Source organism: Heterodontus francisci, chromosome 1 (genome assembly GCF_036365525.1).
Source record: "Heterodontus francisci isolate sHetFra1 chromosome 1, sHetFra1.hap1, whole genome shotgun sequence".
Lineage (NCBI taxonomy): Eukaryota > Metazoa > Chordata > Chondrichthyes > Heterodontiformes > Heterodontidae > Heterodontus > Heterodontus francisci.
Window position 1 is genome coordinate 16,597,422 of NC_090371.1, and position 9,840 is coordinate 16,607,261.

Genomic DNA, 9,840 nt, shown 5'->3' on the forward strand with positions numbered 1-9,840 from the left:
CCGTCAACCGCCAGATCAACATGGAGCTTTATGCCTCGTATGTTTACATGTCCATGTCTGCCTTTTTTGACCGGGATGATGTTGCGCTGAAGAAGTTTGCCAAGTTTTTCCAGCAACAATCCCACGAGGAATGCTGAAAAACTGATGCAATTCCAGAACAGGCGTGGGGGCCGTGTCATTCTCCGGGACGTTGCGAAACCTGACCGGGATGAATGGAACAATGGCCTGGAAGCGATGAGGTGTGCCCTTCACCTGGAAAAAAACAGTCAACCACTCTCTCCTGGAGCTGCATAAACTGGCTTCAGACAAGATCGATCCCCATATGTGTGACTTCCTGGAGACTCACTACTTGGACGAGCAGGTCCAGGCCATAAAGAAGCTTGGAGATCTCATCACCAATCTAGTCCACATGGGAGCACCCCAGAATGGCGTGGCAGAGTATCCGTTTGACAAGCATACCCTGGAAGAGAGCAGCTAAAATATCCAACACTTGGAAATCAACACTGTGCCTATATTTCCATTTCCTCCACCACCTCATACTATTGATGCTTTTCATTTGTTAGGCATTGTTTATCTACCTTTTTTTTGAATTGTCAGTTTTGGTACGATCTTTAAATGGGGTATTAACTTGGTTGTGAATTGTAACTATTGCAGTAAAGTTTTCTATTGGGGTGGGGAAAGCCAAGTGATCGTAAAACTGTATGGAACAACTGTTGATCATGACCTGTTGGTAAATAAAAGTTTGAAGTGTGAAAAAAAAACGGGGTTAGCTACCGAGTAAAGCTCCCTCTACATTGTCCCATCAAACAGTCCCAGGACAGGTACAGCACAGGGTTAGATACAGAGTAAAGCTCCCTCTACACTGTTCCATCAAACACTCCCAGGACGGGTACAGCACGGATTAGATACAGAGTAAAGCTCCCTCTACACTGTCCCATCAAACGCTCCCCGGGCAGGTACAGCAGTCCCACGCTCCTGATCTTTGGGCACCCGGTGCGGAGGGGCTTGGGCCGGGAGGAGGATCTCCTCGTCGGTCTGCTCCTGGGCCTGGCCAAGGTGGCAATTCACAGGTCCAGGTTGCGGGCCATCGGGGGGTCCGTCCTCCCCGATTGCCTGCCCCTCTTCCGCGGTTACGTTCGCGCCCGGGTGTCCCTGGAGAAGGAGCATGCGGTGTCCGCCGGTACGCTTGAGGCCTTCCGTGACTGGTGGGCACCGCAGGGACTGGAGTGCATCATTGACGCCGAAAATGGCATTTTAATTTGAGTTTTTTTGTTTATTTATCTGGTTTTAATAAAGTTATTTTAAAAATATAAGTGTGTATATAAAGGGGGCCTGAGGAATAAAGGCCCCCTCGACATAAAAAAAAAACAGGGTTAGATACAAAGTAAAGCTCCCTCTACACTGTTCCATCAAACATTCCCAGGACGGGTACAGCACGGATTAGATACAGAGTAAAGCTCCCTCTACACTGTCCCATCAAACGCTCCCAGGGCAGGTACAGCAGTCCCACGCTCCTGATCTTTGGGCACCCGGTGCGGAGGGGCTTGGGCCGGGAGGAGGATCTCCTCATCGGTCTGCTTCTGGGCCTGGCCAAGGTGGCAATTCACAGGTCCAGGTTGCGGGCCGTCGGGGGTTCTGTCCTCGCCGATTGCCTGCCCCTCTTCCGCGGTTACGTTCGCGCCCGGGTGTCCCTGGAGAAGGAGCATGCGGTGTCTGCCGGTACGCTTGAGGCCTTCCGTGACTGGTGGGCACCGCAGGGACTGGAGTGCATCATTGACGCCGAGAATGGCATTTTAATTTTAGTTTTTTGTTTATTTATCCGGTTTTAATAAAGTTATTTTAAAAATGTAAATATGTATATAAAGGGGGCCTGGGGTATAAAGGCCACCTTAGGAAAAAAAAAAGGGGTTAGATACAGAGTAAAGTTCCCTCTACACTGTCCCATCAAACACTCCCAGGACAGGTACAGTACGGATTAGATACAGAGTAAGGCTCTCTCTGTACTGTCCCATCAAACACTCCCAGGGTAGGTACAGTGAGGCCTCTTTACAGCCTGGGGAGTCTTACATCCCTTCAGTTTGTTTGGGATCCGGATGTGACAGGAGGGCTTCTAACCCACTGTGATTCCCAGCTAGTAGAGAGAGTGATGGTAAGAACGTGCGATGAGAAGATTGATTGTGTTGTCATAACCACAGGTGCATGTGCAGCCTATCTTTGTTGAAATGAGTTGCTCAGCCATCCTCTTTGAGCTCAAACCTTCAGAGCTGCTCAACTCCTAGAATCATCTCTCCCTCCTACAGTCCAACCTTTCTTTAAACATGTTACTACTTGCTAACTAATGACAGCTTCTTTCCAACACTGTGGACTTTACCTCTTCACTCATTAATAAACAAACATTGCCCTGTATGATCTCGCCACCATGGATTTATCATGGTCCCACTTTTCAGTCCCCTGCTGAAACTTTTCGCAGTGCCAATCACTAGCCCATTCTCTCTCTCTGGCCTCTAGGTGTTGTGTGATTGCCTTTAAGAGTGATGTCCCTTTAAGATCTTAGTATGCCAATGAGCTAAGTGCCAGGATGCAGTCACGTGACTACTTGCCAGACTCACTCTGCTACTGTAACACCTGGAGGCAAGTCATGTAAATAGTTAGATCTGCACTGTATATACTTGTTAGCTGTTAATAAACCTGTTTGAGATCTTCAACTGAACTCCACGCATCTCATTCATGTTGCATCATACAACATAAATATCTTCTCAATTCACGAGATTCAAATCTCACTTCAGAGACCTGAGCACAAAATCTAGGCTGATGGCCAACATATCACTCACGTTATCATTGCCATCAAGCCAGGTGCTAAGAGCAGGACCAGGAGTAGCTGTGACACAGTAGAGGAGTGCTATCGTGGCAGAGGTGCCATCTTTTGGATGTGATGTCCTCCTGCCCTCCTACCCTTTGAGATATCTGTGCTCCTCCAATTTGGGCCTGTTCGGCATCCCTGAATTTAATTGCTGCACCATTGACGACTGTGTCTTCTATTGTCTAGGCCTCTCCTTAAATCTCTCTACCCATCTCTCCTCTTTTAAGACACTCCTTAAAATGAACCTCTGACCAAACTTTTGGTCACCTTTCCTTATATCTCCTCATGCAAAATGGTGTCAAATTTTGTCTGGTAACGATCCTGTGAAGCACCTTGGGAAGTTTTACTACGCCGAGGGTGCTATATCAATGTAAGTTGTTGTTGCTAAAAACCGTATTCTCCCTCGTGTAAAAGATCCCACAGCCACCATGTGGAAGATGAGCAGGAGAGTTTCCCCCCCCCACCATGTCCCGGACAGTATTTCTCCCTCTAACACACATCACAATATTAAAAAAAAAACACGTCCTTGATGTTTGTTGGGATTTAGCTGTGCGCTGGTTCACTCTGGGCACTGTGCCAGCAAACTGTCCGGTGCCAATCCACTCGGATACGGCAAGAAATATCACATGAGAAAGTTGTTCACAATCCAACTTCACTCAACCCCCTCCATTACTGTTTGTGGGATCTTGCTGTGCACAGTTTTGCTACTGCTTCTCTGGCATTACAAGTGACTAGGCTTCAAAAGTACTTCAACCCCCTCCCACTCCAAACCCCATTCCCCAGTTCGGGATGTCAGCAATTGCCTATACTTCCCACTCCCGATCTCTCTAGTATCCAGCTCCGTGTGTGGATATCCGGTGAGCGATTGGTTTTTCACTGTGATGCTTCCCCATCGATGCTGAGGGTTACGTGCCAACGATGGGCAATGGGATTGGGGTATCGGACCATGCCCTCTCTGCCACCACCCTTCCCCACATCTGCTGAACCTCACCCACTGAACACATCAAGACAGGAGTGAAGGAAGCAGGGAGATGACGAAGAAAATAAAAACAGAGATGGAATTCAATTTATTACAGTAATATTTCAGAGAGAAAGAGCTGCTCTGGGATATGCCAATATGGATTTGAAATGACAAGGCTATAATCATCTTTAACCCAGAAATCCCTGGCCACTTTAATCAGCAACAGCAGACTGTGAGTCTCACCTCTATGTGCATATCTAATTACTTACCAATTGTTGTGACCATTTGCCATCTGCTTCAGTGTCGTATTCACAGCAGGATTAAAGAGCCATCTCCTTAATCTGCATTTACAGACCTCACCCCTGCTCTTCACACCATCTCTCTCTCTCTCGCCTCCGGGCTCCCCTCGACCCACCTCTCCCCTCCCCTCTCTTCTCCCCCACTCTTCCTTCACATCTTTCCACGACCATCCGCCCCTGCTCACTGCATAGCATCCTTGCTTCTGCGTCTGAAAGTCCAGTGTCCAGAGACCTGAGCACGTAATCCAGGCTGATACTCCCAGTGCAATACTGAGGGAGTGCTGCACTGTTGGAGGTGGCGTCTTTCAAATGAGACGTTAAACCAAGGCCCCGTCTGCCCTCTCAGGTGGACGTAAAAGATCCCATGGCACTCATTCAAAAAAGAGCTGGGGAGTTCTCCTTGGTGCCCTGGCCAATATTTATCCCTCGGCCAACATCACGAAAACATATTATCTGGCCATTAACTCCATTTCTGTTTGTGGGATCTTGCTGTGTATAGTTTTGCTACTGCTTCTCTGGCATTACAAGTGACTAGGCTTCAAAAGTACTTCTATTCATTGGCTGTAAAGGATGCGAAAGGCACTATATAAATGTAGTTCATTTATAAGCTACCCAAACCCCTCGAGTAGATTCCAACCTGTAACTGACTCCCGGGTATCTGTATTCTATATATAAACCCCCTCGAACCCCTCGATTAGATTCCAGTCTGTAACTCATTCCCGGATATCTGTTATTCTATATATAAACCCCCTCGAACCCCTCGATTAGATTCCAGTCTGTATCTCACTCCCAGGTATCAGTTATTCTATATATAAACCACCCAAACCCCTCGATTAGATTCCAGTCTGTAACTCACTCCCGGGTATTTGTTATTCTATATATAAACCACCCAAACCCCTCGATTAGATTCCAGTCTGTAACTCACTCCCGGGTATTTGTTATTCTATATATAAACCCCATGAACCCCTCGATTAGATTCCAGTCTGTATCTCACTCCCAGGTATCAGTTATTCTATATATAAACCACCCAAACCCCTCGATTAGATTCCAGCCTGTAACTCACTCCCGGGTATCTGTTATTCTATGTAGAAACCACACAAACCTCTCGATTAGATTCCAGCCTGTAACTCACTACCGGGTATCTGTTATTCTATGTATAAACTCCCTCGAACCCCTCGATTAGATTCCAGCCTGTATCTCACTCCCAGGTATCAGTTATTCTATATATAAACCACACAAACCTCTCGATTAGATTCCAGCCTGTAACTCACTCCCGGGTATCTGTTATTCTATGTATAAACCCCATGTACCCCTTCGATTAGATTCCAGTCTGTAACTCACTCCCGAGTATCTGTTATTCTATGTATAAACCCCATGTACCCCTCGATTAGATTCCAGCCTGTAACTCACACCCGGGTATTTGTTATTCTATGTATAAACCACCCAAACCTCTCGATTAGATTCCAGCCTGTAACTCACACCCGGGTATTTGTTATTCTATGTATAAACCACCCAAACCCCTCGATTAGATTCCAGTCTGTATCTCACTCCCAGGTATCAGTTATTCTATATATAAACCACACAAACCCCTCGATTAGATTCCAGCCTGTAACTCACACCCGGGTATTTGTTATTCTATATATAAACCACCCAAACCCCTCGATTAGATTCCAGCCTGTAACTCACACCCGGGTATTTGTTATTCTATGTATAAACCCCATGTACCCCTTCGATTAGATTCCAGTCTGTAACTCACACCCGGGTATTTGTTATTCTATGTATAAACCACCCGAACCCCTCGATTAGATTCCAGTCTGTATCTCACTCCCAGGTATCAGTTATTCTATATATAAACCACCCAAACCCCTCGATTAGATTCCAGCCTGTAACTCACTTCCGGGTATCTGTTATTCTATGTATAAACCCCATGTACCCCTCGATTAGATTCCAGTCTGTAACTCACTCCCAAGTATTTGTTATTTTATATATACCCCTCTCCAAAAGCACTCGATTGAATTCCAGCCTGTAACTCACTCCGAGGTTTTTGTTATATATGGAACCCCCGCCGAATCCCTCAATTAGATTCCAGCCTATAACTCACCCCCGGGTATTTGTTATTATATATTGTTTAGATTCCAGCCTGTAACTCACTCCGGATTTTTTTTCTTAATTCATTCATGGGATGTGGGTGTTGCAGGCGAGGGTAGCATTTATTGCCCATCCCTAATTGCCCTTGAGAAGGTGGTGGTGAGCTTCCTTCTCATGGCTGCAGCCCATGTGGGGTAGGTACACCCACAGTACCGTTAGGAAGGCAGTTCCAGGATTTGGACCCAGCGACAGTGAAGGAACGGCGGCGATATTGTTCCAAGTCAGGATGGTGTGTGACTTGGAGGGGAACTTGCAGGTGGTGGTGTTCCCATGCATTTGCTGCCCTTGTCCTTCTAGCTGGTAGAGGTCGCTTGTTTGGAAGGTGCTATTGAAGGTGTTGTGTGATTGCCTTTAAGAGTGATGTCCCTTTAAGATCTTAGTATTCTAATGAGATGAGTGCCAGGATGTAGTCATGTGACTACATGCCAGGCTCACTCTGTTCCTGTAACACCAAGAGGCAAGTCCTGTAAATAGTTAGCTCTGCATTGTATATACTTGTTAGCTGCTAATAAACCTGTTTGAAATCTTCAATCAACTGAATTCCACGCATCTCATTTATATTGCATCAGACAACATAAAAAGCTTATTATAAAAAGCTTCTTACTGCATGGTGGAGCCTTGGTGAGTTGCTGCAGTGCATCTTGTAGATGGTGCCACACTGCTGCCACTGTGTGTCAGTGATGGAGGGATTGAATGGGATGCCGATCACGTGGGCTGCTTTGTCTTGGATGATGTTGAACTTAGTAGAGCCGTGCTCTTGCAGGAATGCTGAGAGTATTCCATCATTCTCCTGACTTTTGCCTTGTAGATAGGAGAGAGACTTTGGGGTGTTAAGAGGTCAGTTACTCACCACAGAATTCCCAACTTCTGACCTGCTTTTGTAGTCATGGCATTTATGTGCTTGTCCCGTTAAATTTCTGATCAATGGTGAACCCCAGGATATTGATAGTGGGGGTTTCTGTCATAATTGATTGTCAAGCAGACTCTCTCTGTTGGAGTTGGTCATTGCCTGGGACTTTCATGATTGTTACCTGGCACTTATAGGAACATAGAAACAGCCTGTTCCGCCATTCAATGAGATCATGACTTATCTGTGATCTAACTCCCTATACCCACCTTTGATCTGTGATCTAACTCCCTGTACCCACCTTTGATCTGCGATCTAACTCCCTATACCCACCTTTGATCTGCGATCTAACTCCCTATACCCTCCTTTGATCTGTGATATAATTCCCTATACCCTCCTTTGATCTGTGATATAATTCCCTATACCCTCCTTTGATCTGTGATCTAATTCCCTATACCCTCCTTTGATCTGTGATATAATTCCCTATACCCTCCTTTGATCTGTGATATAATTCCCTATACCCTCCTTTGATCTGTGATCTAATTCCCTATACCCTCCTTTGATCTGTGATATAATTCCCTATACCCTCCTTTGATCTGTGATCTAATTCCCTATACCCTCCTTTGATCTGCGATCTAATTACCTGTACCCACCTTTGATCTGCGACCTAATTCCCTGTACCCACCTTTGATCTGTGATCTAACTCCCTATACCCTCCTTTAATCTGTGATATAATTCCCTATACCCTCCTTTGATCTGTGATCTAATTCCCTATACCCTCCTTTGATCTGTGATCTAATTCCCTATACCCACCTTTGATCTGTGATATAATTCCCTATACCCTCCTTTGATCTGTGATCTAATTCCCAATACCCACCTTTGATCTGTGATATAATTCCCTATACCCTCCTTTGATCTGTGATATAATTCCCTATACCCTCCTTTGATCTGTGATATAATTCCCTATACCCTCCTTTGATCTGTGATATAATTCCCTATACCCTCCTTTGATCTGTGATATAATTCCCTATACCATCCTTTGATCTGTGATATAATTCCTATACCCACCTTTGATCTGCGATCTAACTCCCTATGCCCTCCTTTGATCTGTGATCTAACTCCCTATACCCACCTTTGATCTGCGATCTAATTCCCTGTACCCACCTTTGATCTGTGATCTAACTCCCTATACCCTCCTTTGATCTGTGATATAATTCCCGATACCCACCTTTGATCTGTGATCTAATTCCCTATACCCTCCTTTGATCTGCGATCTAATTCCCTGTACCCACCTTTGATCTGTGATCTAACTCCCTATACCCTCCTTTAATCTGTGATATAATTCCCGATACCCACCTTTGATCTGTGATCTAATTCCCTATACCCTCCTTTGATCTGTGATATAATTCCCTATACCCTCCTTTGATCTGTGATATAATTCCCTATACCCTCCTTTGATCTGTGATATAATTCCCTATACCCTCCTTTGATCTGCGATATAACTCCCTATACCCACCTTTGATCTGCGATCTAACTCCCTATACCCTCCTTTGATCTGTGATCTAACTCCCTATACCCTCCTTTGATCTGTGATCTAACTCCCTATACCCACCTTTGATCTGCGATCTAATTCCCTGTACCCACCTTTGATCTGTGATCTAACTCCCTATACCCTCCTTTAATCTGTGATATAATTCCCTATACCCTCCTTTGATCTGTGATCTAATTCCCTATACCCTCCTTTGATCTGTGATATAATTCCCTATACCCTCCTTTGATCTGTGATATAATTCCCTATACCCTCCTTTGATCTGTGATATAATTCCCTATACCCTCCTTTGATCTGCGATATAATTCCCTATACCCACCTTTGATCTGCGATCTAACTCCCTATACCCTCCTTTGATCTGTGATCTAACTCCCTATACCCACCTTTGATCTGCGATCTAATTCCCTGTACCCACCTTTGATCTGCGCTCTAACTCCCTATACCCTCCTTTGATCTGTGATCTAACTCCCTATACCCAGCTTTGATCTGTGATCTAACTCCCTATACCCACCTTTGATCTGTGATCTAACTCCCTATACCCTCCTTTGATCTGTGATCTAACTCCCTATACCCACCTTTGATCTGCCATCAAACTCCCTATGCCCACCTTTGATCTGTGATCTAACTCCCTATACCCACCATTGATCTGCGATCTAACTCCCTGTACCCACCTTTGATCTGCGACCGAATTCCCTGTACCCACCTTTGATCTGTGATCTAACTCCCTATACCCTCCTTTGATCTGTGATCTAATTCCCTATACCCTCCTTTGATCTGTGATCTAATTCCCTATACCCTCCTTTGATCTGTGATCTAATTCCCTATACCCTCCTTTAATCTGTGATATAATTCCCTATACCCTCCTTTGATCTGTGATCTAATTCCCTATACCCTCCTTTGATCTGTGATCTAATTCCCTATACCCACCTTTGATCTGTGATATAATTCCCTATACCCTCCTTTGATCTGTGATCTAATTCCCTATACCCTCCTTTGATCTGTGATCTAATTCCCTATACCCTCCTTTGATCTGTGATCTAATTCCCTGTACCCACCTTTGATCTGTGATCTAATTCCCTGTACCCACCTTTGATCTGTGATATAATTCCCTATACCCTCCTTTGATCTGTGATCTAATTCCCTATACCCACCTTTGATCTGTGATATAATTCCCTA

The 9,840-nt window shown here is 45.1% G+C and overlaps 1 pseudogene; it reads left to right on the top strand.

The window, feature by feature from the left end:
* Positions 1 to 574, top strand: part of LOC137374377 (ferritin heavy chain pseudogene) — a 629-nt pseudogene extending 55 nt beyond the window's left edge.
* The last annotated feature ends 9,266 nt before the right edge of the window (positions 575 to 9,840 follow it).